Source organism: Macaca nemestrina, chromosome 12 (assembly GCF_043159975.1).
Source record: "Macaca nemestrina isolate mMacNem1 chromosome 12, mMacNem.hap1, whole genome shotgun sequence".
Taxonomy (NCBI): Eukaryota; Metazoa; Chordata; class Mammalia; order Primates; family Cercopithecidae; genus Macaca; species Macaca nemestrina.
This window is the reverse complement of record NC_092136.1, coordinates 98,477,219-98,492,802: the sequence shown is the minus strand read 5'-3', so window position 1 is coordinate 98,492,802 and position 15,584 is coordinate 98,477,219. Positions and strand designations below refer to the sequence as shown.

General features: G+C 34.5%; 1 long non-coding RNA gene across 4 annotated transcripts in view; it reads right to left on the bottom strand.

The window, feature by feature from the left end:
• Positions 1-15,584, bottom strand: part of LOC105484299 (uncharacterized) — a 518,018-nt gene that overhangs the window by 28,692 nt on the left and 473,742 nt on the right. Inside the window, exon 8 of one of the 4 annotated variants that reach the window (XR_011611008.1) lies at positions 13,189-13,470. The exons of the other annotated variants lie outside the window; for them this stretch is intronic. This is a non-coding gene — a long non-coding RNA (uncharacterized lncRNA). Of the gene's footprint in view, positions 1-13,188; positions 13,471-15,584 lie in introns of those variants that run through there. 4 annotated transcript variants of the gene reach the window in all.

The window sequence follows — 15,584 nt, the reverse complement described above, 5'->3', positions numbered from 1 at the left end:
TTTATATGACACCTTTCACTTCCTTTATACTGAAACAGTAAAAGGAGTCAGATAATCTCTTAAAACAACTTACTCCAAAATCATCAACATGAGACATGTGAGGTGTTAATCTGGAACACAGACAAACTGAGGTGATGCAGGAGGAATTTTAGTATTGTCCTGATAACCCAAGATTAAGAGGAATCTTGGAGACAGAAAGCTTTGTAAATAAGCTGCTGTTTCTTTCTTCAATTGCCTCTGATTTTAAAGTCTACTAATATACATGTCAATGGAATGAAATAGAGAATCTAGATTCAAATAATTTTCAGTAAATGGGAAGTATTCTTACCGTAATTATAACTGATATCTTGAGCTCTAAACAAATTATTTATTTTATTGGCTTTGGCTTCTGTAACCTCTCATTGATTCTTAACATTATTTTTACTTTTTGAGGATGCAGATTCAGTAATTTAAGTAAGGTTTTATTTTTGTTATTTTCTTAATCTCTATTTGCTTGCTTTTTAAATAGTGACAGTCAAATACATCCAGCAAATTACCTAGTATTTATAAATTTTTATTTGTTATTTTACTAGAAAGTTCTTAAACATTATAATTTTCATAAAGTCATTACACAATTTTAGCTAGATATATACTTTGCAAGATTATGTATTAATATATTTATCTTTATGTTTTCACAGTAAATAATTTCCCTTACTAAAATAATATCACTAACAGATATCTACTCACATTATTTTTTACCTTTGCTCCAGTGCCATTTTATTACTTTGTAAAACTGACGAAGTAAATTTTTTTTTCTATGACATATGAGGTCTTGCCAATTTGCTTTTTCTGTGACATTCTCCTAGCACATTGTGCATCAACTTATCGATTAAAAAGCCTAAGCATTTATTAAATAAGAGAAGCGAATTAGTTGATAATAGAAATAAAGTAGAAACTATCTCATCTACATGAGTCTATGTAGATATGAATAACAAGGAATAAAGAATAATTATTAAGGTAGTTTTAAATATAAAATGTTGCTATAATTCATTTATTTCTTATATATAAATCCATTCATTATTTGTACACATAACTGCTGTGCTTACAAGTCTTGCCTTTAACTCCTCCAAGTAATAAAGAATAAGTAAAATAATGAGTAATATAAGAGTAAGTAGAAGACTTTGCAGCCTCAGATATTCATGGACCACACATGTGAGCATTATTTCTTTAGTATAATCTATCAATTTCAAACAGGTGTTTAAAATTAAAAGCTGAGCGTTAGGTTGAATATTATGTTAAAAAAAAAAAAAAAAAAAACTTAAAATACCACGTGCTTCTTGATGAGTTTACCAAGAAAATAGTCTAGTGATTCACAAGCTTTAGAATGTGGGGCTGGTTAAAAACATAGATGATAAAAGTTCAGTGTTAAAGTCAGATTTATTATGCATTGCAAGAATCTGCATTTTCACTAGTACCACATTTCCATCTAATGTGTTATTACAGAAATACTAACCTAGGGATTTTTCTCAAATTTATCTCATGTAGTAATTGCTTTTTTACACTGCCCAAAGATAAAGAGGCACGGAAGACCTATTCTCACGAACCAGATTCACGGTAAACAACCGAACAAAATGCCTATTAATTAATAATAAGAAGCAACTGCCAAACAGGTTACAATGTTTGTGTTGTCTTTAAAGAATATTCCTCCTAGGAAACTAAATTATTTCATGTGACTATATTTCTTGGAATATGGAATTACACACGGGGGAGAGGTTTATTTGATCACATAGATTTAAGAAATTGTAAATGGATGATTTACTCATCTGCACTACAGGAGTTATCAAAATACAAAATTTAGGTATGAATTCCAGAGTATCTTGTTGAAATGTAGATTTTGATTCTATAGATGTTGGGTGGGCTTTCAATTTCTGAATGTTTAACAAGCTCTCAGGTGATATAGATTCTGATGTGGCTGGTCCAAGGACCACATCTGAAGGAACAAAGCACTAGTAAGCCCCTGGAAAATCAAAGATTCTAGTTAGCTGGTCAATATACTTTTCTCAAGTTTCCGGTTTTTGCCTAATAAACATTTCCAAGAAAAAATACATTTCAATTAAATATGTAAAAAAAATTTACATATACATATAACTGATATATACATATATGTGTATCAATGCTCTTTCGAGAATATTCTTTGGGAATAGGTAAGCTAAATAAATACATGCAATTATTGAATTTCATAGAGTATATATATTCTGATACTTAGTATGTTTATTAATCTTTTCTTTCTTTCCCAGCAACCTTTAGATGAACTTATTATTACTCTATATACTGACTAAACTCCATGTATTTCTTTGAAAATTCATTGATTCCTTCAACAATAACAAACTATCATTTATGTGCAAGACATTGCCAGTTTATATGAAACTACGAAGACTATTAAATTTGGACTACTAGTAAGAGTTTTAAAATTAAGTTTGGAAAAATCCCAAACAAGATAGAGTAGGATTAGTTCTTTAATACAAATACGGATCAAGTGCAAACTAGGTCTTATTAACCCCATGTTATAAATAGAGAATTAAAAACTCATAGAGATTAAGCTACTTGTTTACATTCATATAAATGGCAGAGCTAAGAATCTAAACCACAGCTATCTTAATGCAAATTCTAACAACATGTCATCATATATGAAGTTGTAGGAAAAACTATTCAGAGTGAAGATGAGAATGAGTAATTGTTACTATAATGGATCCATTACTCAATGCGCAAAACAAGTCAATAGGCTGAGTAACCAAGTTACAGCAAAGAAACAGGTTCAATCATAGGGCCACTGAACAAGGAAACAAGATAAAACCTAAAATCCATCTCCCTAGGAGTTTAATCACTAAACTAAAGGGAAAAGTCAAGTTGGGAACCGCTCTGGGCAAACCTGCCTCCATTCTTTTCAAAGTCATACCTCTGTTTACTGAGATAAATGCATATCTGATTGGCTCCTTTGAAGAGGCTAATCAGAAACTCAGAAGAATGCAACCATTTGTATCTTACCTACTTAAGAACTGGAAGCCCCTCCCCACTTGAGTTGTTCCACCTTTGCCTCGAGTTGTCCCTCCTTTCTGGAGGGAACCAACGTTCCTCTTACGTATTGATTGATGTCTCATGTCTCCTTAAAATGTAAAAAACTAAAATGTGCTCTGACTACCTTCGGCACATGTCATCAGGAACCCCTGAGGCTGTCATGAACACACATCCTCAACCTTGGAAAAATAAACTTTCTAAATTAACTGAGACCTGTCTCAGATATTCAAGATTCACACAGGTATACGGATATCTGACTTTTTATTTGTGTTTAATATCATCTTTTTGAGAGATGGCTAGATTGCTACACAGCTATAAATCATAGATTGCCATATAACATCCATTATATAAATATACCATATTTTATGTATCCATTATACTGAGATAGTCAGTTTTGTTGTTTTCAGATTTTTCTATTAACTAAAATGCTTCTGTGATCTTCTTGCCCGGTAAATGTGTGCAAGAAACTATCTTCTCTAGAAAGTGAAGAGTATGAATATTTTCTACTTAACCAAATAAAATTAATTACATACATAAAGTTTTACCAATACGGGCTGGGCATGGGGGCTCACACCTGTAATCTCAGCACTTTGGGCTGTGGCAGGTGGATCACCTGATTTCAGGAGTTCGCGACCAGCCTGGCCAACATGGTGAAACCCCGTCTCTATTAAAAATACAAAAAATTAGCTGGGTGTGGTGGTGGGCACCTGTAATCCCAGCTACTCAGGAGGCTGAAGCAGGAGAATTGCTTGAACCCGGGAGGCAGAGGTTGCAGTGAGTCAAGATCGTGCCATTGCACTCCAGCCTGGGTGACAAGAGCAAAACTCCGTCTCAAAAAAAAAAAAAAAAGTTTTACCAATATGCTCTCCTATGAGTAAAGTATACATGTTAAACAGTAAATGTTTTATTTTAGTTTTCATGAGAATTTCCCATTTCATTAACAAGACTGATAATTTCTCATATATATCTTGGCAGTTTTCTATTTCTTTTTCTGTAATATGCAGTAACATATTTTGCCCATTTTACTATTGATTTGTCATTTCTCTTATTAATTTGTAGTTCTTTTTAAATATAGTCTGGATACTAATAACTTGTCAGTTAGTAATGGCAAACGATTTTCCAGTTTGTGTTTTCTACTTTTTCCATGGTAGACTTTAAAGAGCACTATCATTACTGTCAATGTTGTTCATCTCTATCTATCTCTTTTTAGTAATTTTCACTTTTTGTAATTTTCTTAAGAACCACTCTACACCAAATTAATATAGTTTCTAATATTGATTTAAAACCTTTAAAGTTGTATCATCCACATATATTTTCATTCTTCCAGGAATTGAAATTTTGTGTAAAGCAAGAATTTGATTTCTCATTCCGTCTCACCTTGATATGTATTACAATTTGTTCACAATGTGTTGAATAGTCCATAATTTCCCCCTACGTATGCATCATTAATTCTGCTATCGATCAAGATTTCATGTATGAGTGGGTCTGTTAGCCCTACAAATTTCATCAGACAATTTATCAATTCCACAGTGTCTCCATTAATATAATTGATGAGTTAGGGTAGTTCTCCCCACTAGTTTGTGCTTTTCTGGGAATGTCCCAGATATTCTTTACTCTCAGATGCATTTCTAATCAACTCTTGAAAATATAATCATGTACCACACAACCTTCTGGGGAACCACCAGGAGCAGAACTTTGTTCAGGCCCATGCAGCATCTAGGAGTTGCCCACAACCCTTGGAGATCCAGAGGGTGTGTGTTGCAGTGCACTCTCTTAGCTTTGACATCCACGGATAGCTTAAGGGTTAAACAGCTCAGTGGAGGGTCAGTGTGACAGCCTCTTGCACCCGCACCCAGGTCTTTGTCTAGTGTCCGGGAGGAATGAGATTACATGAACAAATTGGAGGGTGGTGAATGCAGACTATTTTATTGAGTGGTGGAAGTGGCTCTCAGTGGGATCAGGATCTGGAAAGGGGATGGAGTGTGAACGTGGTCTTCCCTGGAGTTTGGCCATGCTTGGCTGAACTCCTCTCTGACCATAGTCACTGATGTCCAGCTCCTTATTCTCAATGTTCAGATGCTTCTTTTCTTCTCTCCTTCTCTGCCACACCACCCCACTGACAGTGGAGCTTGGGGTTTCCATGGGTTCACGAGGGAGTTGGAGTGGGCCAGGGGGGTGTTGGAAAAGGCAACATTCGGGTAGGAAAACAGTAATACTTGTTTCCACTTTGGGCTGCGTGTCCCAGTTTGAGAGTGGGGCTTCACCAGGGACCCTGCCCTCTTCTACACAGTATTTCCCTGCCTACTGTCCATATCATAGTGACACACATTTTAATAACAAACAAAATTGATATGAATACAAGTCAAAATTCACAAGTACATAATAAAGACTTTTCCTATTCCTCTGTTAGATAAGTCAGGCATAAAATCAGTAGAGACATAGAAGCTTTGAAAAGCACAAGTAACAAAAGTCACCCAAGACAGTGCTCCTTAAAGTAGCCAGGCTACTACCTATTTGTAATATGAAGTGAAAAATGAAACACATCAGAACCAATCAATGTATTATTCTTGATACAAAAAAGGAAAAATGTCCTGGCCTGTGCACCCACTCACTGGCAGCCACCATTCTACTTTCTGTCTCTATGAATTTGACTACTTTAGATACTCATGTAAAAAGAATGATACAATGTTTATCCTTTCATGACTGGCTTCTCTCACTTAGCATATGTCTTCAGCTTTCATCCATGTTGTAGCGTGTGTCAGAATTCCTTTCCTTTTTGAGATCAAATAATATTCCATGACATGTACATATACCACATTTTGTTTATCTGTCTGTTTGTCAATGGGTATTTAGATTGCTTCCACTTTTTGGCTATTGTGAATATGCTGCCTTGCCTTCAGTTTTTGTGGGTGTTTATCAAGAAGTAGAATTGCTCGATATTACATATTCTTAATTGCATCCTTTTAAGCATTCTAATTTTATTTTCTAAATAGACTTGTTTACAGTTTTGTAGTAAAAGATGCAACAGCATTTGTCCTGGCCTCTGCACCCACTCACTGGCATGCTCCCCTTCCTGCAAGGAGTTGAAAGCTCTGGACTAAGTAAACGAGCCAAGCCCTTTGCGAGTACTGCATAGGGGTCAAGGGAACTATCCTGTTTCAACTACATTTAGAATTAACATCTACTCCTGGTGAAGTGGGCAATGACCACCTTTAATTCAGTGTCCTTCTTTCTTTTTTTTTTTTTTTTTTTTGAGATGGAGTCTTGCTGGAGTGCAGTGGCATGATCTTGGCTCACTGCAAGCTCCGCCTCCCGGGTTCACCCCATTCTCCTGCCTCAGCCTCCCAAGTAACTGGGACTACAGGCACCTGCCACCATACCCGGCTAATTTTCTGTGTATGTATGTGTGTGTGTGTGTGTGTGTGTGTGTGTGTGTGTATATATATATATATATATATATATATATATATATATATATTTTTTTTTTTTAGTAGAGACAGGGTTTCACCGTGTTAACCAGGATGGTCTCGATCTCCGGACCTCATGAACCACCCGCCTCAGCCTCCCGAAGTGCATTGGTGCCAACAGTTTTTATTAATTTGCTTAGAAATTGACTGCTATAATTTTATTATTCAGCTTATATCTACTTTCTGTGTCTTTATGTTAAATACGTATCTTCTAAACAAAACATAATTGAAATTTTAACATTTAATTCAGTCTGATAATGCTATTAAATTAGAAAATTAAGACTGCATTTTTGCTACTATTTGTATGTCTAAATTTGTTTCAATCATCTAATTTTACAGTGATTTGTTAGGCAGCAATAGATAAGTTATATGTAACAGTAATGTGCTGACAGTTATAATTATTGTTTCACAAGGTCAATATTTGTTTAGATTTGTCCACGTTTACCATTCTTGTGCAGTTCTTTGTCTTACCTCTAAGTCTTTCTGGGGAAATGTTTCTGCTTATGGAAGTATATGTTTTCAAGTATATGTTTTCTGTTTTAGTTTACTGATAATTGCACTATTTCATCCTAAAAATTGAAAGGTAGTTTGTTGGATGGCCATTTAATTTAACAGTGTATTTCTCTTATAATTTTAAAATAGCACATTGAGATCATCTGCCTCTTTGCATTTATACATTAAACATTTATAGGTAAATTTTTTCCCTCTGGCTGCTATTAAAATCTTCTCTTTTCTTTTTTTGATATTCTGAGTTGTCTAATGATAATCTAGGTATAGATTTCTTGTTATATTTCCTGATCAGAATGATTTTGCTCCCTGAGCCTATAGATGTATATATGCTTTTTTTGTTCAAAACAAATAAAACAGCAAAAAAGCACATCCTTAATTTATCTTTTTAAAAATATCTTAGAAACGCCATAACACTTATTTTACCTTCTCACTTTATGATCCATGTCTCTTAACTTCACCTTCATATTTTATGTCTTTGTCACATTGTACTGCATTCTGCATAATTTCTTCAGAAACAACATTCAGTTCACTTCTTTTCTACTCAGCTATATATCAGCTTCCATTTAATAAGTATTAGACATTAATTATAATTTTGCCTTTTTTTCCTTTAAATGTTTTACTGGTTCCTTTTTATAAATTTTCATATACATATCTTACCCTTTGGCAGGCTTTTCTCCTTACTTGTGATTTTGATTTCTTCTACTTTTTTTTTTTTTTTTTTTTTCTTGGTCAGGAACATTTACACTAGATCTGGTATAATACTTCAAAATTTTAATTTTTTATGGATCTCATTCCAGTTTTAATTCTGCCTGTTCTTGTTCATGATCCATGTATATTTTGCTTTCTCTTTTTGCATTATTAATTTATTGTGAAGTCTAGTTTGTCCTAAGTTTATCTGAAAAAGTTTTGAGGCTCAATTGAATTTTTGTTGTTGCTGTTGTTTTAGTTTTTGTTTGTTTGTTTGTTTTTCTACTTCAGATAGGATTGGAGTTTATGTCTATTTCAGTTGCAGTGTTTGAAGGCACCACCAAAACAGGTCTAATTTGCATAAAATTATAGACTTTTGGCTAGTTTTACTTGCTCGGAACATGAAAATAGAGTGAATTTCACCCCCAAGCTAATGTGAGGCACATCTTATTATTCAAATTCTTAAAATAACCTTTTATAATTTTCCCTACCCACCCAGTCACATCTAAAACAAACATATTTTGTTTTTATTTGTTTCTTTGTTTGTCTTTTCTCTGAGTATGAAAATAGTCAAGAAACTGACCTTTTTGGTCTAAATCAGATGTATTGCATTGTGTAGATGCAAGGCTTTATCTCTAAAAAGACTTAGGTCTTGAGGCCATTAAAACTGAAGTTCCAGGCTATTGCTGAAGCATTATTGACTCTAACGTCTGCTGTCTTGTGTTTCTATTAAGTCTTTCAGCTACAAAAAAGAGTTTCCCGGCCTTGAGCCACCGCGCGGTGGCTCAAGCCTGTAATCCCAGCACTTTGGGAGGCCGAGACGGGCGGATCACGAGGTCAGGAGATCGAGACCATCCTGGCTAACACGGTGAAACCCCATCTCTACTAAAAATACAAGAAAATTAGCTGGGCGAGGTGGCGGGCGCCTGTAGTCCCAGCTACTCGGGAGGCTGAGGCAGGAGAATGGCGTGAACCCGGGGAGGCGGAGCTTGCAGTGAGCCGAGATCGCGCCACTGCACTCCAGCCTGGGGCACAGAGCAAGACTCCGTCTCGTTCATTCCACAGAATTAAAAAAAATTGTTACAATATTTGTTCCAACATTTTAGTGTTTGTTGTATCCAGTACATTTGATAATGTTTGATTTCTGATTTTGCAAGAAACAGAGTCCAAGACTTTGAAGCTTTTAAGATAAGTAATGATATACTCTGTTGCATATTTTCAGAAAATCAATCTGGCAATGTTAATAGAAAATGACTTGGAAAAAGAAATAAAAATTAGATTCAGGAATTTCCACAAAGAAATTTCAAAAAAATGATGAAAGCAAAAGCTTGAGTACTATATATTTTGTGACTTAGGTGATTTGTAAGTGTAGATAGTGAATGCAAAATAGTTTTTTAAAAGTTTGGAGAATAAGGCTAGAAAAGAGAAAGAAGAGAATGAGAATAAAATAATATGGTAAGTTAGACATTCTAGAAATTTGTTTTAGGTGGATTCTATCCTCTCCATAAACTTTGCAATGAGGAAATCTATGGAGATGTAAAGTAGTAGAGTTAGGACAATATGGATGTTATATCCCAGTTACTCTAAAGACTGTTTTAGCAAACTAACTAGAGATTAATTTAAAAGTAATGGTACTTCCCCAAGGCCTAGTCAAGGTTGCATGAAAGAAATGTGTTGTAGATTTGTTTAGGTCCCAGCCATGCTTTCTCCTCTTTGTAATTCAGTAGTCATTGCAATAGAGTAAAATCAGAAAAATATGAAAGTAAATAGGGTCATATTTTAATATCAGAAATTGTTAAGGTAGAAATGTCAAGGTTAAAAGGAAGTGAAGCCTCCAATCATAGACCACGACATTGAATTGTACAAGCTTAGTTTAACAATAATGTATTTGCAGTTGAAGAGTTTGTGTCCAGCTGTACACCTAGCCTGAGTGAACAATGTAAAGGTTAAAATTAGTCTGGGGAATACAATTACTCTTATATTTTATTAAGCATAATAATAACCTAACATTCTACATTTTACATTTAAGGTACTAAGATCTCTTGTTAAAATTCCGATTGATTTAGGTGATAAAAAGCAATAAAATCTTAAAAGTCTTAATTTCTTTAGTTAGTTATTATGAATTAGAGTCATGAAAACATGGCAAATAGGAGTTCAGAGAAAAAGAGTTCCCTGGCATGACAGAAGTTCTCTTGTCTAATAGATGGCTTATATGAAAATATTGAATTAAAAAAGAATGTTTTCCAATAAATAGACTTACATGAAGACATGTTTTGCATTATAATCATAGGAGGTCTGCTTATAAAATAAAACTTTTAGTCACATTTGCACATAATAAACATTCTCACTCTCTCTAATACTCAATTTAATTTATTCAGGAGTTGGGGAATTATGTATTTTCCAAGTAGTGTTTTAAATTTCCTTCAATGCATCTTGTAAATCTCAAAAATCAAAACTTCTCTCCCAATGCCTAATGAAAGCTTCAGGTGGACTAGAGCTTTTTTGGTTTTGCAGAAGAAAAACAGAATTAGAGTTTTAGTAGGGTAAGATTTAGATATGATTCCAAGTTCTTGCCTAAGGAAACTGAAGGTAAAATGACCAAAGCATTGACTAAATGAGAAGCTGAACAGAAGTTTGATAACTCAATGAAAAGCAAAAACTTAACTAGAATAAAACTTCCTAGAAGGATCAGAATTATGTATCTAGATAAGAATACAGAGCCAAGGACGAAGAAGCATGTGAAAATAAATATTAACACGAGTGCTATCGTATGTAGCTTTACTTTGGGAACTTGTAGACTCTTAGTGCTTTTTGATGTTTTTCTTGATTCAGTAGAATTTCTCTTTCATCTGTGAAATTTAAGTTCAAGCAAGGAGTTAAATCCCAGCCTAAATATTTTAATTTGCAAATGCAATGATAGTTACCACTGAAAGAATAAAATTGTCACTAAATAAACTCCTCTACATTAGGCCAGGTTTAATTTTGTATTAATTCACTTATTTTATCATATATTTACTTGACAGGTTATATTTTTATATATTAATAGAGTATAACATGATGTTTTGATGTATGTGTACATTTTGGAATAGCTAAATCAATCTATTTATTACCTCACATACATTTTTAGCAGTGAGTACACTTAAAATCTACTGTCTTATTAATTTTCAAGTATACACCGTTAAGTGACTACAGTCACCATAAAATACAATAGATTTCTTGAACATATTCCTTCTAACTAAATTTTTAATCCTTTGACCAATATCTCCCCAATCCCCATACCCTCTAGCTTCTTGTAAAAATCATTCTACTCTCTGCCTTTACGAATTCAGTGTTTTTAGAATCCACATGTCCGTGAGATCATGCTATATTTCTTTTTCTATGCCTGGATTATTTCACTTAGAACAATGATCTTCAGGTTTATCCATGTTGTCACAAATGATGGGGTTTCCTTATTATGACTGAACTGTGTTCCATTGTGTATATGTACACATACCACATATTTGCTTGATTCATTCATCTGATGATGGATACTTAAGTTGATTTCATAGTTGGCTATTATGTATACTGCTGCAATAAACATGGGTGTTTAGACATCTATTTAACATACTAATTTCATATTCTTTGGATAACATACCTGATAAAGGAACTGCTGGATCATATGGTAGTTCTATTTATAGGTTTGTTTAGGAACTTCCATACTGTTTTCAATGATAAAAGTTCTAATTTATATTCCCACCAACAGTGTACAAAGGTTCCCTTTCCTCAACATTATCACCAAAATTGATTATTTATCTTGTTGATAATAGTAGTTATAATAGGTGTGAGGTGACATCTTGTTGTTTTAAATTTATATTTCCTGATGATTGAACATTGTTTACTATGCCTGTAGGCCATTTGTGTCTTCTAGTGAGAAATATTTATTCAGATATTTTGTCCATTTTTTTAGTTGTGTTGTTTTCTTGCTATTGAGTTGTTCAAAATTCTTATATATTTTGGATAGTAACCCCTTAACAAGTGTATGACTTGCAAATATGTTATTCCATTCCATAGGCTGTTTTTTCACTCTGTTGATTGTTCCCTTTGCTGTGCAGAAGGCTTGTAGTTTGGGTAATCCCGTTTGTCTATTTTTCCTTTTTCACTTGTGCTTTTTGGGTCATATTAAAAAAAATCATTGCTCATACCAGTATCATGGAGCTTTTCCCCTATGTTTTCTTTCAGTAGTGTTACAGTTTTAGGTCTTATGTTTACATCTTTAATCCAATTTGAGTAGATTTGCGTACATAATGTCAGATAAGCATATAATTTTATTCCTTATATGTGGACATCCAGTTGTCTGACACTACTTATTGAAGAGACTGTCGTTTCCAAGTACATGATCTTGACACCTTTTTTTAAACATCAGTTGAGTATAAATGTGTGGGCTTATTTCTAGGCTTTCTGTTTTGGTAACAATACCATGCTCTTTTGATTACTATAGCTTTGAGGTAGATTTTGAAACAAAGTAGTGTGATTCTTTGGCTTTGTTATTTTGTTCAATATTGGTTTAGCTATTAGGGTATTTTGTGGTGCCACATAAATTTTATAATTGTTTTTTCGATCTCTGTGAAAAATTTCATTGGAATTTTGATAGGAATGGCATTGAATCTGTAGATCACTTTGGGCAGTGTGGACATTTTTTACAATATTACTTCTTCTAATCTATGAACACAGTGTATCTTTTTAATTATTTGCATCTTCTTCAATGTTTTAAATCAATGTTTTACAGTTTTTAGTATATAGATCTTTCACTCCCTTTTTTCAAGTTATCACTACGTATTGTATTTTTTTGTATAGCTGTTGGACATAGAGTTGTTTTCTTGATTAAATTTCGGATAGTTAGTGTATAGAAACACTATTGATTTTTCTTTGTTAATTTTGTATCCTGCTACTTTATTGAATTTGTTTGTTGTGTCATTTCCTGGGACACAGGCATACAGGTAGCTACAGCATCTCCAGGTTTTGGCATGCAGGCAAGCTCTCTTTGGCAGCTGAGCTACTGACTGGGGTGTGAGCACACTCAGAGAGACATTGGCTCTGGGGCCAGGGGTAAAAATTGGTTTGCTATGGTGATGGCTTTGGTTTCTGAGGCATAGAAGGGCACAGTGAAGCCACAAATCTGGAGTCTGAAGTGCGGGAACTTGCAGTATAGCTAATACTCAGGGGGTCAGTGGCATGCATGAGGTTGGGAGAGGTGGTGGCTTGAGTCCTGGAGTGGCACAGGAGTGGAGTCTTACTGCTTCTTGAAGGGTGGGGTATGCAGCCACATTTTCCTCTCTAGGGCTCTCTAAGAATGGCTGTTGTTTACCTCAGTGACAAAGCATGTTAGTGTTGTCTGTGGAGCAGAACACTGGGAATGATGGTGGCTCCCACCACATTTCTGATGCCAATAGCCTCTGTCTTTTGTCTTTATCCCTGTTGTCTCCTGGAGTCTCAGGTATTCCAGTCTCACCAACGATCTTTTCTTTGTGAAAATTCTGGTTCCACTGTATTGTTGCAGATTCATAAATGTGCCCAGGAACCCTCGCTGGGCTATTCTGGCTTGTGGATATCTGTCTATATTTGTTTTTGTTTTGTTTTGTTTTATTTATTATGAGAGGATAAAGGCTGGCACTTCACCATCTTGGTAATGTCACTGGCTCCATCATTTTTTGTTGTTGTTATTCTTCATATCGGAATGTGCTGAACATCTTCTGGCTGCAGGGTGCTAATTTATCTGAGGGCATGAAAATAATATGAAGCATAGATTTTCAAACTTACTAGTGTTCTTTTGTTCAAGCTTTGAAATTAATGGCAAAAACTTGATTTAGAGTATGTTTGATCAAGTAAGATAAAAAAGAGGGTAATCAGACTTAAAAAGCTTGCATTTACCTGTTGCCAGAAAATGATATTCTCCAACTCCTGCTGCCTTTTTGTGATTTCCTATATATCTGCCAGAAATATTCTCTTTTGTAATTGCAGTTTAAATCATTTGTGCAATGATTATTCATAGCACACAGATTTAGTATTTTTTCACTGATGATGAAGGCAATGCTTCATGACAAAATGTTTGAAAGAAAAAAGGAATAACTAAAATCAGAGCTGAACTGAGAGAAATGCAAATGTGAAAACAACACAAAATATCAGTAAACCCAAAAGTTAGTTTCTTGAAAGAATAAATAAGGTTGATAGATCACCAACCAGATTAATAAAGAAACAAGCGAGAAGACCCAAACAAACACAATCCGAAATGACAAATGGAACATTACCACTTACCCCACAATAATAATAATAATAATAATAATAATAATAATAAACACTCTCAGAGACTCTTCCAGACACTACAATGCACACAACCTAAAAAGCCTAGAATAATAGATACATTCCTGGAAGTATACAACTTCCCAAACTGATTCTATAGGAACAGCATCATTCCGATAACAAAACCTTGCAGAGAAACAATGAAAAAATAAAACTTCAGACCAATATCCCTCATTAACATACTTACAAAAATCGTCAACAAAATACTAGCAAACAGAATCTAGCAGTTCATCAAAAAGCTAATACACCAGCCGGGCATGGTGGCTCATGCCTGTAATCCCAGCACTTTGGGAAGCTGAGGCGGGTGGATCACCTGAGGTCGGGAGTTTGAGACCAGCCTGACCAACATGGAGAAACCTTGTCTCTACTAAAAATATCAAATTAGCTGGGCATAGTGGTTCATGCCTGTAATCCCAGCTACTAGGAAGGCTGAGGCAGGAGAATTGCTTGAACCTGAGAGGCGAAGGCTGTGGTGAGCCGAGATTGTGCCATTGCTCTCCAGCCTAGGCAACAAGACCAAAACTCTATCTCAAAAAAAAAAAAAAAAAAAAAAAAAAAAAAAAGGCTGATACACCATGACAGAATAGCCTTTATTCCTGGGATGCAAAGCTGGTTCAGCATGTACAAATGACTAAATGTTCTTTATCACATAAACAGAACTAAAAACAAAAATGACATGATCATTTCAATAGACACAGAAAAAGTTTTCAACAAAATTCATCATACATTCCTGTTGAAAACCCTCAAGTAACTAGGCATCTAAGGAATATAACACAAAATAATAAAAGCCATCTATAACAAACCCACATCCAGCATCATACTGAATGAGTAAAAGCTGGAAGCCTTCCCCTTGAGAACCAGAACAAGAAAAGGATGCCCACTCTCACCACTTGTATACAACATAGTTCTGAAAATCATAGCCAGAGCAATCAGGCAAGAGAAAGAAATAAAGACATTGAAATAGGAAGAGAGGAAATGAAACTCTGTCTCTTCACAGACAATATGATTCTATGCCTAGAATACCGCATAGTCTTTGCCCAAAGGCTCCTATATCTGATAAACAACTTCAGCAAAATTTTATGAAACAAAACCGATGTACAAAAATAAGTAGCATTTTTTATACACCAATAACATCCCAACTGAGAGCCAAATCAAGAATGTGATCCTATTCACAGCCATAAAAAAATAAAATAAAATAAAATACCTAGAAATACAGCCAACCAGGGAAGTCAAATATCTCTACAATGAGAATTACAAAACCCTTCTGAAAAAATCAGAGGCAACACACACAAAAAAATAGAAAAACATGCCATGCTCATGGACAGGAAGAAAAATATTGCTAAAATGAGAATACTTCCCAAAACAATTTATGGAGTTAATGAGATTCCTATCAAACTATCAATGACGTTTTCACAAAATTAGAAAAAAATAATTCTGAAATTCATATGGAACCAAAAAAGACCATGAAAAGACAAAGAAATCCCAAGCCAAAACAACAAAGCCAGAAGTATCAAACTACTTGACTTCAAA